At 48.7% G+C, this 16,045-nt stretch overlaps 2 long non-coding RNA genes across 3 annotated transcripts in view; one reads left to right on the top strand and one right to left on the bottom strand.

The window, feature by feature from the left end:
• The window catches only part of LOC117883267, a 203,445-nt gene that overhangs the window by 132,761 nt on the left and 54,639 nt on the right, over window positions 1–16,045 (top strand). The window lies entirely within an intron of this gene.
• The window catches only part of LOC117883266, a 79,996-nt gene that overhangs the window by 21,239 nt on the left and 42,712 nt on the right, over window positions 1–16,045 (bottom strand). The window contains exon 3 of one of the 2 annotated variants that reach the window (XR_004647221.1): window positions 554–654. The exons of the other annotated variant lie outside the window; for it this stretch is intronic. This is a non-coding gene — a long non-coding RNA (uncharacterized LOC117883266). Of the gene's footprint in view, window positions 1–553; window positions 655–16,045 lie in introns of those variants that run through there. 2 annotated transcript variants of the gene reach the window in all.

The following is a 16,045-nucleotide window of genomic DNA, read 5'->3' as shown; positions in this document are numbered from 1 at the left end:
ACCCCCAAATCCTTTTCAGATTCTCTGCTTCCCAGGATTGAGACCCCCATCCTGTAAATATGGCCTATATTCTTTGTTCCTCTCTCTTTACAGCTAGGAAAAAAGTTTAGGTGACATGACCACAGAGGAAGTCAATGTCAGAGCCAGGATTAGAACAGAGAAGTTTCTGTCTTGCATTGTTGTTCTTAGTACACTAGGACCATACTTCATTACATACTACTGAGCTTTGCCTAGAGGCCAGAGTGGCTTGTCCGAGTCAGCTAGATGCTGGAAGGGAAGCTGTGTCAGTCCTAGTACTAGAAGTGCCACCCTCCTCAGAGTCAAGGATTTTTATTTATTGCTCTCTCAGAACACAAAAGACCCACAGCTATTGTTCAAAGGCCCCAAAAAAGCCAGCCTTGAAGAGAGACTCTGAATAACCTATGATTTTTGAGAAAAAAACCCACCATAACAAAATATTCACTCACCACAACAAAAAGGGCTAGAATCTTATGTTATTAAAAAGCCAAAGATGTTACCTCCTTTAGCCCTGAACAGTTAACCAAAATTCAGGTTCTCTGATTCCCCGTGGAAGATTAGTGAAGGTTCCACACATGAACTTCAGAACTGAGGTCCAGACATTGTTTGCTGCCGCTGCTCCTATACAGCTGTTAGCTGAGAATGAAGAAGTGGAAAGAGATTCACACCACTAAGCCTCTTATTTGCTTTCCAATGGGCTTTTAATTAAACCTTAAGAAGAGCAAACCCTTCTCACTAATGTGCCGAATTTTGTCTAGAAGATGCTACTACTGGAGCTTGTCCCTTGGGCAGCAAGAAAGCAATTTCCCAAAAACTGAGTTTTAATTTTAGTGTTGTTTGAGTTATAACTCTGTCTTCAACAAGGCTGTAATGAAAAGAATATACAACTACTTAAAAAATTACCTGGCACATAGAGCCCAGGCAAATTAGCGCTAAGCCTCACCAATTAACAATTCACATAATGCTGTTCATAACAGATATAAATTCCATCTCATTCTTTAGCTTCAGATAAGTGATAATAACATCAGAACCAAAATAGATTGTGGAAGGTAAGAGACTTGTAATTCATTTGCATAATATCCTGTCCAGAAACAAAGCAAATATTCATGCACTCATTAAAAGGAAGATACAGTGAAATAGCCTTCAATTATGGACAAATTTATTTCTGCTCATCACTAAACTAATTATAGCTTCCTTAATGCTATTATTTTGCAACAAACAAGTAGTGATTTCACCTTTGGGTGCCCTCTACACTGTGAATTGGTATAAGAAAAAATACATCCATTTCACTTAAAACGGCTTGCATAAAACACTCTTGTGAATGAAAACATCCCCCTGTACAAATAGATGCATCATATAAATTTAATGAAAACACGCGAGGGAAACAGCTCATTGGATATCAGCAAGGCACTACCAATTTCACAGCCGTGAAAAATGTGTCACAGACCGTGAAATAAGCCCTTTCCCGTGAAATCTGATCTCCTGCTGCTGCTGGGAGTGTCCCAGGCGGGGGCTCCTAACTGGTAGTCCAGGCCAGGCTAGGGAGGGATAGAAGTCGTCCTTCCCCTGCACGGCTGCTCTCGGTCGGGAGATCAGACCCACCTCCAGGGGTTTCACAGAAGTGAGGGTGGTACGCTGTCTCCTGCCGGGGCTCAGGGCACCCATTTTTCTGTGCCCCCCCCCCCCCCCCCCCACACACACACACACAATCTGCCACTGGCCGGGACTAGCAGCTAGGAGCCCCTGGGTTGGGTGCTCCTGGCAGCATGGGGGAAGTTGGACCCACCTCTGGGAACCTCCTCCAGTTGCAGGAAGTTCTGGGGCTGCTGCCCAGCCCTGGAGCTTCCTGCAGCCAGCAGAGCTATCGGAGGTGGGTCTGATCTCCCTGCAAGAGCAGCCGCGTGGAGAAGAGCCAGTACTGTCCCTCCCCAGCCAGCCGGGACTAGCATCTAGGAGCCCCTGGCTGGGGCGCTCCCAGTAGCATGGGGAGATCAGATTCAGCTCCACCTCTGGAAGCCTCCTCCTGTTGCAGGAAGTTCTGTAACTGCTGCCCTCAGCACACAGCTCTGAAGGCAGCACAGAAGTGAGGGTGGCAATCCTGCTACTCCATACAACAGCTTTACAACCCCCTCACAGTCCCATTTTGGTTCGGGACCCCCATGGTTACAACACTGTGAAATTTCAGATGTAAACATTTGAAATCGTGAAATTGACCCATTTAAAAAACCCCTGGCTGTGAAATTGACCATAATGGACCATGAATTTGGTAACCTTGAAAACCAACACCAAACATTCTTTGACCTTGCCAAATTCTAAATCTTACTTATAGAAAAGCCCTACCCAAACCTGAGGCCAATGAGTAGAAGTATGAATGAGATGTTACCACCATTCCCTGTCTGTTTCTGTAGGTACACTAATGTTACACTCTCAGACTGAGTGGGAAAAAAGGCCCACCACCCCACTGTCCATATAGGTCACCATGTTTCTTGGGTAACCTCTGACAGAAAAAGTGAAAAGCAGGAAAGTTTGAGTAGCACTTGAATGGAAAATGTGGTTTGGTACAGACAGGCTTAAAAATAAGGAATTCCTATTGTGGAAGGCAAAGAGATCGTCCTCCTCGTTAATGCTTATTTATGGCATCACCCATCTTTTTGAGGCTTAGCCAAAATCAGCACCTTAGATGAAGACAGCCAAAGCTGAGCTCAGACCAAATGCCATTCCTATTGGAAAAAAGCAAACATGTTTATATTGCTGCCTCTATGGCATGGAGCACAAGTGAATCCTTTATAGAAACAAGGGTGCTGGAGCTGCAGAGCTAGTGTAGCGATAAAATGTAGGTAAGAACTCATGGGGCTCAGTTCTTCTCAGTATCTGAACTCAGCTTCATGCAGCAGAAGTTGGGGACTGTCAGGGAAACTGTTACAAGTCAACAGCAGTACAAGTACAGTGGTACAGTACGATACACCGTACCAGCTAGATATTTATAGCTGGTACGGCATACCGGAAAGACACAGGAGGAGCAGAACGTGGAGCCACTGGGCAGCCCCATGCCAGCATCTCTTCCAGTGCAGCAGTACCCACACTTTCCACGCAGGGCCTCCTCCATATGTAAAGCATCCCCTCAAGAGGGCAGGGCCGGGGGTGGTACAGCCACACTGGAGGAGCTGCCAGTGTTCTGCTCCATTCCCCTACTGTGGTTCCCGACAGCTCCTCCGGCGTGGCTGTACCGCCCCCATCCCTGCCCACAGACGGAGGAGACCCTGCGTGGATTGGCTGGGGCGCTAGAGCCGCGTCGGAGGAGCTGTGGGCGTTCTGCTCCTTTCGCCGCTACAGTTCCGAAGTCTCCGGCACAGAGGAGGAAGACAGAGATTCCCCCCAGATAAGGGGGCATGGATCACAGGGAGGGGATGGGGAGAGCGTGAGGACCCCAGGCTGGGTTCAGGAAGGACTCATGTGAGGTGGTCACATATACCCCCCCACCCCCCGTAAGCTGCTCCTCTTCCTCCCCGTCCCCACTGGTAAGAAATGGATTCCAGTTGCACCACTGGAGGTCACTGAATCTATGCTGGCCCAACCCCATCCTGAGTTAATGCAGCATAGGGGCTGTTCTAACTTATACCATTGTCACATGGTCCTTTAGGGCCCCTGTCACCCACAGAAAACCAGCTACGTCCCCACCACACCCCTCCTGTCCACCATTAGGGTGAGGTGAGGTGGCAGGCCCAGAAGATGGTTCCACTACTTGACACTAGCAGCAAGCTCTCTTCTGGAGAATTACCGCCAGGGTCCAGCTCCCTTGAGCCACCTAAGTGCAATTTAAAAACAATACAGAATGCTAGCCAAGGCAGAGGGTTTTACCAACTGTAGCAGAGGAAGGAGAGTGGTAGGGAGAAAGTAGGTCATCTACCAAACGAAGATGATGAAATTAATAGCTGAAAAACAGATGAGATACGGAGCTCTTTTAAAATAAATACATTGTTATCAAGAAAGAAGAGACACGCGAATAACTTGGGATTAGAACAGTAAGAATTAGGAATAGTGTAAAATAAAGAGCGGGTAACAGGGTAATTAGGAAATGTCAGAATTTGCAGACCCCAGAGACAATTGCTTTCTAAATTAGCGTGTGCTGGAGTGTAACACTACAATCCAGTCTGAGGAAAGATGCTGCAGGGCCCCAGGAGTAGGGCGAGGAGATGTCTGCACTGCAGTGAGAAGTAGGGCCATAGGACAGGCTAGCATCCCTGTGCTAGCTTTCCTCTGGCTAGCTTTGCTAAAAATACCAGTGAAGATGTGGCAGCCTGGGCAGATTAGCAAAGCAAATATAAACCCAGGATCGCTGGTGTGATTGTGTAGCCCACCCTGAAGCCTGTGCTGCTGCATCTTCACTACTAGTTGTAGCTGCACTAGCTAGATTAAAGCTGGTGCGAGTACACCTGCCTGAGCTGCAATCGCACCTGTAATTAGAGCGTAGACATTCCCTGGTTCCTGATTTTCCACCGCCCTCCCCAGGGACTTCCAGCTCTCCTCCTTGAGTGTAGATGAGCTGTCAGGGAAGCTAATGACATGGTGAGTATGTGCTAGCCTTCCTATTTTAGTACACGTGCTGCCGAAGCGAGCACTAAATTAAGGGCAGGAACTGGCTGTGGGAAGTCTCAGTGTGACAGGATTTAGGCCCCACCTCTTTTCCCTGCAGCTAAAGGCTGCACCTGACTTAATATCCCAGGGCACCTAGCATCCCAAAGAGGTGAGAACACAGCAAGGTTATGATTCTGCTATTCCTGATGCGCCACTCAGGAAAGTTGGCCAGGTGCAGAGGAGCATAAAGTGCACCCCACAGACTCCTAGTAGTGGTTGTTCAGCCTCCTATGTGCTTCCCCAAAGTCAGGCAGCTCTATGCTGTCCCCAATTCACAGCTGTGCCTATATGATCCCATTTAGCCCTCTGCAACTGCAGTTGGAATATTATGTTCATTTTTGGGCACTACCATTAACCTGAAGGATATTGACAAATCCTGGGAGATCAATTAAGCGCCAAAAAGGCTGAAGGGATTGATTTGCAGTATGAGGAGCAATTAAGAGAGCTAAATGTGTCTAGCTTGGCTAAGGAGTGAGTAAGTGGGGGAGGGGGAGGAGGAAGGGACAGAATGGTGAGTCTACAAATATTTAAAGAGAGTAAAACCAAGGAGTGAGGAGTTACACAGGGTAGTGCAGGTCAAGAACTTCTAAATAGGAGCAATCAACTGAAATTATGAAAAGGATGATTTAGCCTGAATATCAAGAAAAGCACCCTGATAGTAAGATACATCTAGGTATGGAAAAGTCTCCAAAGGGAAGTGAGAACATCCCCATCTCTTAGGATATTTAAAATTAGCCTGGTGCACACACTAACACCTGTGATGTAGGAAGCACACCTCTGGTGGCAGGCAGATAGACTACATGATCAGATAGGGCTGGTTCATGTGTAAATGCTGTGAGAATACACCGCAAGCCATGATGTACGCCCAGTTACACAGTTTGGTAAAATCAATACAATACAGGTTGGTTATGGAAATACTAACAACCTAGAAAGAGTTTGTATTGTTCATGCTTGTAAGTATATTCTAATTTGTTTATAGTAGTCCCCCATGGGCTGGAGCATCCCCTCCTGCAGAAAAAAAAATCCAGGGGAGGGCAGAAATCTCCAAATGGACTCCTAACAGAGATTCCCCACATTGTTCAGTTAGGTGTTCACCTTTGGATCTTAAAGCATGAAGAGGTAGTTCAGCATTCCTATCAAAGTCCCATCTAACTATCCAGGTTCTTATAGAGGTGGCCATCCCCAGAGTGAGTGTGCGCATCTGTGGATAACAATGTAAGGATTGCCACAGTAAGCATTTCTGACCACTGCGCTCAGAAAAGAATGCTTCCCTCACTAGCCGGCACGTGTCTTGGATGAGTCCAGAGGCAATAGGGACACTGCTACACTCCCTCCGCCCCCATACAGCTGGAAGTGCATGTGTGTGTATGTGGGGGAGAGATCCCAAATAAGAATAGGTGTGGTAGTGAAATACATGCTACCCTTGGTTCCCCCTCCCCCTTCTTGCAGCATGTACATATGGGGACATGGAAGGGTGCTTCTTTCTTATTTCCTCCTCCCTTCCCCCTCCACCCTAAATGGCAAGGCTGGGGGAGGACTTATCTGTCCCAACCATTCCTGCTGCCATTCAGCTGCAGAGCCATCGGGGCTGGCTGATTGGCTGTCAGCTGCCAGGGAGTGGGGTGGCTTCTCTTTGCTCTAGCTCCTGGCAAGTGGCCATTTTGTGCTCTATTTGCTTTTGCTGCTGGCCAGTGGCCAGTTTGACTGTTCCGCCCCACCCTTATCTAGTGACTTATATCTGGCACTATGCCAGGGGGTAGGCTAGTCTCTTAACTTTGTTTGGGGCCTGGAAGGGAATTTTCCCATATGGCAAAGTTTGCGAATTGCTAGGTGGATTCCCTCCTTCCCCCGCTTTCCATCCAGCATCTCAGGGGTCTAGTTTGCGGGTTTAAATTATATTCTCACACCTGTAGCAGTTGGGGGGCAGGATAAAAAGGTTCTGATAGGAGGTCTCTGTAACCCACTGGGCTGCCTGGGACTCTGTAACCCGGGCTGCCTAGATATAATACAGGACTGGATTCTACACATATTTGTCTCCATAGCTGCTGGCCCATGAAAGCTCAGTGGGTCTTCTATAAAGTCATAGAAGCTACTCATGTTTTGAGTGAAGGGAAAGTACTTTATATCTGTTGCCTTCAGCGGATTCAGATGTTATGTGGCTGCTAAGGCCTGCCTCTTTCCTAGGCACTGCCCAGCCCAGCCCAGTTGTTATATATGGGAGTGATTTTAACCCAGGAACAGAATGTGTATGTACAATGAAATAATCTTTATGCATAATTTTTTTTCAAAGGAAATCTAGTACAAATATAAGGACAAAGAACTGGAGGAACTTTGCAAACACATGCAAGAAGAAAGGTACAGGAGGTCAAACTCTGAGTCTACTAGTTTTGACAGAGTCCCTATAAATAGCCCAAATGTATATCTTTCTTCCCTTCAAGAATCCAGGACATTCTATCTTATTACTTTTCTCAAGTGATAGACTCAAGATGTAACTTGACTTCAGCTGAATGGGTATTAAACCAGTAGTTCTAATAAATAAATAAATAATAAATGGAGATACGCCTATCTCATAGAACTGATTTAATATAGTCAAGGTCCAGTCTTCTCTTCCAAAAATGAGATCAAAGTGATATCCCTACAAAATAAATCTGCATGTTTGCTGTGGTTCTAGGAAGTCTATGTGCTAGGTGAGTGTGAATGCTTAAGTAGCTTCCTAATGTCTGCCAGTTTCAATAATTCAACTGAATCTGCATTTGAAAGGAAGACAAGATGCAGTTTTAATTATCCATGAGACACTAAGGACAATGTCTATATGCCAACACTCCTAAGAGTCCTCTCTTCCCTGGACTTCTGTCAACAGCACTTGGATTGACAGTTATACAGGGGGGATAGGAAGTACATGCCTCCTTTCCCCCTGCAATTTGTAGGTGGGGGCATCAGAATATCAGTAGGAGGAGCAATAACAAAAGGATGCAGCTTTCCTTCCCTCAGCAAAACCTGAGATGAAGTGAAAAGATGAAAGAAGATAGATATTCCAGCTCATCCCATGCAAGATGGAGGAGTACAAACCTGCTGTTCCCCCTCCCAGAATTCAGTGTATGCTGGCGGATGTACGCACACTCAGCTCACCACTATGAGGAAAGGTTGTAGTGGAGGCAGACCTTTGGGGAAGTCATGGCAAGGGGAAAAGACTTGAGGGGTATCTTGGGTTAAACAAAAAGAAGGGAATGACAAGGAGTGGGGGTTTTCACATGGCAAGCTGGGGGTGGTGAGTAGAGAGAGAATATAGAGGGGACAAACACAAAGTAGTCCAACTTTTGTAATGCTAATTAGGTGAGGGGGAAAGGAAGATAGAGATTGGCATGGATTTTAAATGGACTCTAATAAACCAGTCAAAACTCCACTGGAACCCAATTAAATTTACTGAACACATGAGATTTTTCTAGCGGGTAAAAATATCACTTTTCCAAAAAACATTCCTGAATAGGAGCAAAACTGCAGCACACACGATTAGCCAAAAATGTTCAAGGACTTGGTCCAAAGCCTGGGAAGTCTTCCCTTTGATGTCAAGGGGCTTTTGATGAGGTGCCTCTCCAGTGCTTTCAGTTTAAATTCTGAGTTTAAGATCATGCATTATCTAACATTTGCATAAATCAACTATGTCTCAGTGGACACTTCCCCAAAGTAAAATCAAGACTCATTACTGATGAATGCAGTAAATTACTTTTACAAAATAATTATTCCGTGTAGGAAGTGAAAACAGAAAATAAAAAAATAAATGAATGTCTACAATGTTAAGTTTATCCCGCGTGACTGCCTATGCAGCAACTCAAATGAGTTTCTTTGTGTAGTAAAGAGAAGTGGAGTACCAGTAGGTTTAGGAACTTAAATTGCTACTCAAAGCCACCTAGAGGATTAGCATGCCCACTCTTAGCTATCTCGTATTAAGGGTTCAGAGAGAAGTAAGGTGTAGAGATCCTGGTAGGGGGACAGAGCTTTGCTTGCTGCAGGAGAGTGGTTGTTAGGAATCTAGAAGCTCTAACCAGCTTCCTAGGTCTAGCCGGGCCCTGGTGATGCTTAGAGCTGCTACCGGGCAGCGGTAAATTACACCACTGTCATAGGGTCTTTAATGGAAATCACACCAGTGAAGTCCTTCCCCCTCCCATCTCCAATATGCCAGGTTCCTAGTGCCAGGTAGGATGGAGCAGAGGCATAGGGCCTGATCTGGCTAAGAGCTCTTCTCCAATAGGGAAATTCTCTGTTAGGCTCATTTAAGCCCCTGAATGATGCAAAAGGGCCAGATCTCAAGAGAATATGGCCTGTTAGGCCTGACCATGAAAGCGTTGCTAAAATAAAGCATGTTGGGAATTCTGCTTCTTTCATTCTTTCCATTGTTTTGGGGCTTGTTTGCTTTTTTGAGGTGTGGGGTGGCTTGTTTGCCTTCTTAAGCATCCGGTATACAGGCCACAGCCAGAGATAGGATACCATACAGAGTGAATTCATTAACGGTTCTAGCATGGCAGTTTCTAAGTCCCTAGGTTAGAAAACCGATTTTACAAATCACACATTTTGCCCTCATTTTAAACACTTGTTTATGGCTGCAGCAAGATCCCTTCTTGGAAGCTACAGCTTCTCCTCTTGGCAGGGGTGGGGGGGTCTGGGGGAGAGCTCCTATCACCTTGTCATTGTTTAGATATTGTAGAAGAGATGGACCTGGCTGTTCAGTCAGCTGTTGAGCTACCACACATGCAAGACTAGATAACAGCCCCACCATAGATCTTTTCCCTGAGGCCAGATCTGAAAAAAAGAGGAAGAGGCTCCGAGGTTAGAAGAGGAACCAGAAGCTCCCCTGCTGCAACATGCCAAACATTGCAAGAAGAAGAGCTCTGTGTGGGCTTGAAAGCTTGTCTGTCACCAACAGAAGTTGGTCCAGTAAAAGATATTACCTCATCCACCTTTGTGTCTCAGACACTGCAAGTGTCAGTTTAAAAAAAACTGAAACAAAAAAACCAAACTTCTCTTCACCAGGAGTCCCAGGCCCACTGCAGTGTCAAATTCTGCAACCCTTACTCCAGCAAACTCCCCTTCATTTCAATGTTAGTTTTGGACAAGAATACAGTATAGTAATCATGTGTGTAAGTATGAGCAAGGGTGTAGAGTTCAGAAATGCTCATTAATATTCAGTGTAATGAATCACTAAATGCTTAAAAAAGCTATACCCAGCAAGTGACTTATTTCACATAGCATTTCTGGCATACCTGTTAATTTTCCTCTTTTGTTACTGTCCTCACCCCCATACATGCACACCTTGTGATCATTTCCCATACCGCTGGATGCATAGAACCAGGCAGAAGACAGGAACTAGAGCTTGGTGAAGTGAGATAGCTCCAATTACTAGGAAGCTATAACACTGACATGCCCTAGAAACTCTAGCTCAGGGTTCGGCAACCTTTTAGAAGTGGTGTGCCAAGTCTTCATTTATTCGCAGTAATTTAAGGTTTCACATGCCAGTAATACATTTTACATTTACAGGGGCCGGCAGATGGAACCCCAGACTGGCAGCAGGCTGAGCGGACCAGCGGCTGGGACCCCAGGCCGGCGGCAGGCTGAGCCGCTCAACCTGTTGCTGGTCTGGGGTTCTGTATGCCGGCCCCTCCCAGCCAGGGTCCCAGCCGCCAGCCCTGCTCAGCTCACTGCCAGTCTGGGGTTCCATCCGCTGGCCCTTGCCAGCCGGGGTCCTGGCCGCTGTCCCCGCTCAAGCTGCTGCCAGCCCCTGCCAGCCAGGATCCCAGCTGCCGGCCCGGGGTTCCGTCCATCCAGGACGGCAGCGGGCTATACGGGACTGACAGCGGGGACCCCAGGCCAGCAGCAGCGTGCCACAGTAAATCAGCTCGCGTGCCACGGGTTGCCGACTCCTGCTCTAGATGCTGAATGCATAATATTAACTTCATCGGTGGCACCAGGAATCAAATCCAAATACTCCAAAAAGGATCTGCATTTAAAAACCTTAATGAGCTTTTTAACCCAGTAGACCAAATCATTTATTTAAAAACATATGCATAAATATTAATGTTTGTTTCCGTATTTTGGATCAAGAGGTTTTGATTTGGCTTTGAGAACATAACAGAAGTCAGACCATTTTTATCTCTGCTAAAAATCAAAATATCACAATATTTTGCCTAGATCTGGCTTGGATCACCTTTTTTGAATAATTAAGCAAGCTGATCTTGCAAAAAGATTAAGGAGTAGATGGTAAATTTACAAGTAATACTTGAATAATATGACTCACCGTGACATTAAGAGACTGTTTAAAAGTCTGTTTCAAGTCAGTTGCAAGTTCAGACTTCAACCGCATATTTTTCTTAAATGAATAGAGCTGCTCCTTTTCAAGTGCTGTTAACTCTTGATGGCTTTCATTGATCTTTTCCATTTAGATAGTTCATTTATTATGGTCATTTAACCCTAGAACTTTGGCACAATACACATATCTGATAGGCAGTTATCCAGTAACTAAGAGTGACAACCGTGTATTGTTACAAGTTGTTTGGTCTTATTCACTCCCAGGTTGATAAAATTTATAGGGTAAATATTACCAAATGTTTGATCTCAATTCATTTTTTATAACTTTGATTCAAATTCACCAGAAGTTCAAACTAAACATCTGCTACCATTAGATTACGATATTTTTCAGTGGGAAAGTTAACTTACAAGTACAGATCTTCAGAACATATTATATGCAAGCAAGTTGGCACAGGGCAAAGAAGAACATTTTTTCCCTGCCAAAAGATAAAATGTCACAAAAAGACAAAAACATATCACACCTCTTTGCAGAAAAATATATATTATAATCTGCTGGGAGCTCTATCAAAGACATTAGATTTTAAGGAAATACCTCACTATGCCACATGGCAGTATAGCTACTGTTCTCAGAACAGGTACAAACCACTTGGATACATTATATTTTTCTCCCCTCAATGTAGCATCTTAGAGTTTGCTTCTTCCTCTGATCACTGAAGGCTTCATTGAAGCCACAGGTTGATTTATATGATGTCATTCATTTTTAAATCTATTTCTACAGATACATGCAAGCTCCACTTCAGTGGAAATTTATCTTTATGAACACACTAAACCTTTGACTGGTTAATTTAAAATAATGTCTTTGTTTCAGTGAGTTAAATATGTAGTAATCAGGAATGATTACTGTATGAGGGCTTAAGAGTACATTTAAAATATAAAATCAGCTTGAAAATACTGATTTAGAAAATGTAAAACAGAAGAGCTGCATCATGTATTCCATAATATTTAATGTATTCAGCACAACAGCTGACTCACCCTTACTACAAAGGTTTTGCAAATAAATCTCTGATAAACTTCAGGGCATATCAAAAAACCTGTGACCAACATTTTTTATTCCCAAGTTTAGTGCTTTTAATTAGGTAGTGTGACAAAGTTCCTCCTCTATCTTGGTGGGTCCTGCGCTTATTGGCAGATTTTCTTGCCTCAGAGATTCACCATGTGGGTTGGGGAACAGCCCAGAGACCTTCCCCTCTGGAAGAATCCACAATCCAGGTCAATTGGGAGGTTTGGGGGGAACCTGGGCCCACCCTCTACTCCAGGTTCCAACCCAGAGCCCTGTGGACTGCAGCTGTCTAGAGGGCCTCCTGTAACAGCTACATAACAGCTACAACTCCCTGGGCTACTTCCCCATGGCCTCCTCCAAACACCTTCCTCCTGGTGTCTGATAACACTTGTGCTCCTCAGTCCTACAGCAGCACTCCCATTCAGCTCCTTGCACCTCTTACTCCCAGCTCCTCACACCACACACTTAAGTGAGCTCCTTTTTAATGCCCAGGTGCCCTGATTAGCCTGCCTTAATTGATTCTAGCAACTTCTTCTTAATTGGCTCCAAGTGTCCTAATTAGCCTGCCTGCCTTAACTGGTTCTAGCAGGTTCCTGATTACTCTAGTGCAGCCTCTGGTCACTCAGGGAACAGAAACCCTGTCTAACCTAAGACTAATAGATCACTCTCCTGTAGTCCTCTGGCCTGGAGAGAGGGAGGTAGGGGGCTGCTCCTCCTCTTCTTTCTCTGCTACCTGCTTGCTGGCTGGCTGCTAGACCCACCCACACCCTTGGGTGCTGCTGCTCTAGCTACAGCCCCTTGGGGGGGGGCCTGCTGGCCCACTCCCCAGAGGAGGGGAGGGAGAGACCCCAACCATTGCTCCTGCTGCTGGGGATGCCACCACCACCTCCACCTGAAAAGGGTCCTTCCTGCTGGCCACCAGACCGCCGCCAGGAGCTGCTGCGTTTGCTGCTGGGGAGCTGCTGGAGCCCTGAGGAGAAGAAAAGGACCATCTGCCAGTGGGGGAGCGCGTAGGAATTCTACAGACCACCGTAGAGGGGGCCCTCCCGGACTGAGTAACTTTTGAACTGTGCTCTTGTGGTGGGGATCTAGACTGTGTTTGTGGAGACTCAGGGGGGTGGCGTGGAGCCTGGTCCATCTGTGTCCCCCCCGACCCCCCCCCACCACCACCATTATCATTGCCCCCTCCACCACCCCCACTGGCTACTCACCATCTGCCTTGGGCTCCTGCCTCTGGGACTCAGCTGCTCCCCAAGGCTTGCCACGTCCTGTTGCCACCATTGGGCCTGATACAGCAGCCAGCTTCCAAGGACTTTCTTTTTTGTTGCAAGCGCATGTGGGTGCACGTGCCCCCCCTTTTTGGACTGACCCCCTCCCCCCTACAGCAAGCACCCAGCTTTGCCCCTGCTACCTACCCGTTGGCCCCTTGCAGCCTTTTGCCCCTCTCCCTTGCCCCAGCCCCTCGCTAGCTCCAGTTTGTTTGCCTACCCTGCCCTTTCCATCTGCAGCCTTTGTTTGACCTGCCCCAGCCTCTGAAGCTAGCCCCGTGGTTCCCCTGCCCCACTCCCAGCCTGGTTATTCCCCTCCTCCTGCGGTCCCCTTGCCCTGATTAGCCCTTTCCCTCGTGCACCCATGTCCCCTCCTATGCGCTTGTGCCCCTCCCAATTTTAGTTTGAACCTGTCTCACTGCACCCCCCCCCCAATGCTGTTATATCCCCCCTTCTTTGGTGCAACAAGAGGAGCCGGAAACCTTCCCTGAGTCGGTGACTGACCCCTAGCCCTTGATAGCCCCCTCTCCACCCCCCCCTTTTTTGGCGCCCTCCTCCCCTGCCTACAGCCTAGCGGGGAGGAGTGGTCGACCTGTTTCCCCTCTCCTGCCCCCCCTCCGGTGTTTGTCTTCCCCCATCCTTATTATGGCAGGGGACAAGGCAAGTGGGATCCCTCGGGCAGATCCTGCTGCCCTTCCTCCACCCGCCCCACCATTTCCCCCCTAGCCTCTACCTCAACTGCCGCTGCTGAGCCACCTGCTACCGCCCCTGCTGGAGCACCGGCAGCGGCGGGTAACGAGGTGACCTCCACTGCTGCCACATCCCTCCCCCCCTCTGATTCTGGGGGAGCCCCCCCAGTCGGCAGGAAGGGCCAGGGCACAAAGAAAGATAAAGGCCCCACCAAAAAGGCACAGCTTGCACTCCAGCGATGGGGGGGATTTCCATCAGATCCTCCGGGCCGCGAGGGCCCTCATGGGGGAGGGTAAGAGGACCGGGAGGCAGGCCACCGTGGCTTACCAGCGGGTCCGCCTCTTCCGTGACTCCTTAATCGCCTATGGGGTAGGTCACGGATTGTTGTGTGGCCCGACGGAGGCCGTGGGCATCTCTGCTGGCAAGGTTTCCCCCCAGCCCTCTTCATGGCACCGATCATCTTCGCAACATTAAACACCCAGGGCTGTAGGATGGGTCTCCATGAGCCAGGTGCTCTCCTTCCTTCGGGAGCGGGGGTACTCTGTGATTTTCCTGCCGGAGACCCATACGGATCCGGCCGCTGAAGCTAGCTGGCGGCTGGAGTGGGGAGAACAGGGTCTATTTTAGCCACCTCACAGTTCGTACGGCTGGAGTGGCGACCCTGTTCTCCCCCGACCTACGGCCCGAGGAGCTGGGGGTCGCCAAGGCTGTGCCGGGCCGCCTGCTGCACCTCCGGGTCCGCATGGAGGGGCTTGCGGTCAATCTTGTCAACGTTTACGCCCCAACATCAGGCCCGGAGAGGTTGCGTTTTTATCAGCAGGCGTCCGCCTTCCTCGGCACCTAGATCCTCGCGAGTGCCTGGTCCTGGGCGGGGACTTTAACACCATCCTCGAGGAACCGCTCAGGGACCGAGTGGCACCCGGCCGCTGCGGATGTCCTCCGGGAGATCGTCGAACATCACTCCCTGGTGGACGTCTGGCGCAACCACCACCCGGATGACGTTTTGACATTCACTTTTGTCCGGGTGGAGGTCCATTGATCACGCCACTCCTGGCTGGACCGCATCTATATGTCACGCTTCCATCTTTCCCGGACTCACTCCTCCAGTGTCTGGCCGGCCCCTTTTTCAGATCACCATCTAGCCACCGTGACAGCCTCTCTTTGTGCGGAGAGGCTGGGGCCGGCCTATTGGCACTTTAATAATAGCTCGTTGGAGGATGTGGGCTTCGTGGCGTCCTTCTGGGAGTTCTGGCTGGCCTGGCGAGGGCAGCGGCGTGCCTTTCCCTCGGTGTGGCGGTGGTGGGACCTGGGGAAGGTGCGCACCCGGCTCTTCTGCCGTGACTACACCCGGGGCACCAGCCGACGGAGGGATGCGGCGATAGGGCAGTTGGAACGGGAGGTCTTAGAGCTGGAGAGGCGTCTGGCTGCCAGCCCCAGTGATCCATCCCTCTGCGGAGCGTGCCGGGAGAAGCGGGAAGAGCTCCAGACCCTCGAGGACCTTCGGGCCCGAGGTGCCTTTGTTCGATCCCACATCCGCCTCCTTCGGGAGATGGATTGCAGCTCCTGCTTCTTCTACGCCCTGGAGAAAAAGAGGGGGGCCAAGAAGCACGTCACCTGCCTTCTAGCAGAGGACGGCACCCCCCTCATGGATCCGGCGGAAATGTGCGGGAGGGCCAGGGCCTTCTACGCAGGCCTTTCCACCCCGGATCCGACCGATCCTAACGCTTGCAGAATGCTCTGGGATGAACTCCCGACGGTCAGCGTGGGCGACCGAGACCGGCTGGAGCTGCCTCTCACTCTGGCAGAGTTCTCGGAAGCCCTCCGCCGCATGCCCACCAATAAATCTCCGGGCATGGACGGGCTGACCGTGGAGTTCTACCGCGTGTTTTGGGACGTCCTCGGCCCAGACCTTGTCACCGTCTGGGCTGAGTCCTTGCAGGGCGGGGTCCTCCCTCTTTCGTGCAGGCGAGCCATGCTCACCATATTGCCGAAGAAGGGGGACCTCCACAATTTATGGAATTGGAGTCCCATCTCGCTCCTCAGCATGGACTATAAAGTCATAGCAAAGGCCATC

The sequence above is a fragment of the Trachemys scripta genome, chromosome 9 (genome assembly GCF_013100865.1).
Source record: "Trachemys scripta elegans isolate TJP31775 chromosome 9, CAS_Tse_1.0, whole genome shotgun sequence".
NCBI classification, from domain to species: domain Eukaryota; kingdom Metazoa; phylum Chordata; order Testudines; family Emydidae; genus Trachemys; species Trachemys scripta.
The sequence above is the reverse complement of the archived record's forward strand: the minus strand, read 5'-3'. Positions and strand labels throughout refer to the sequence as shown.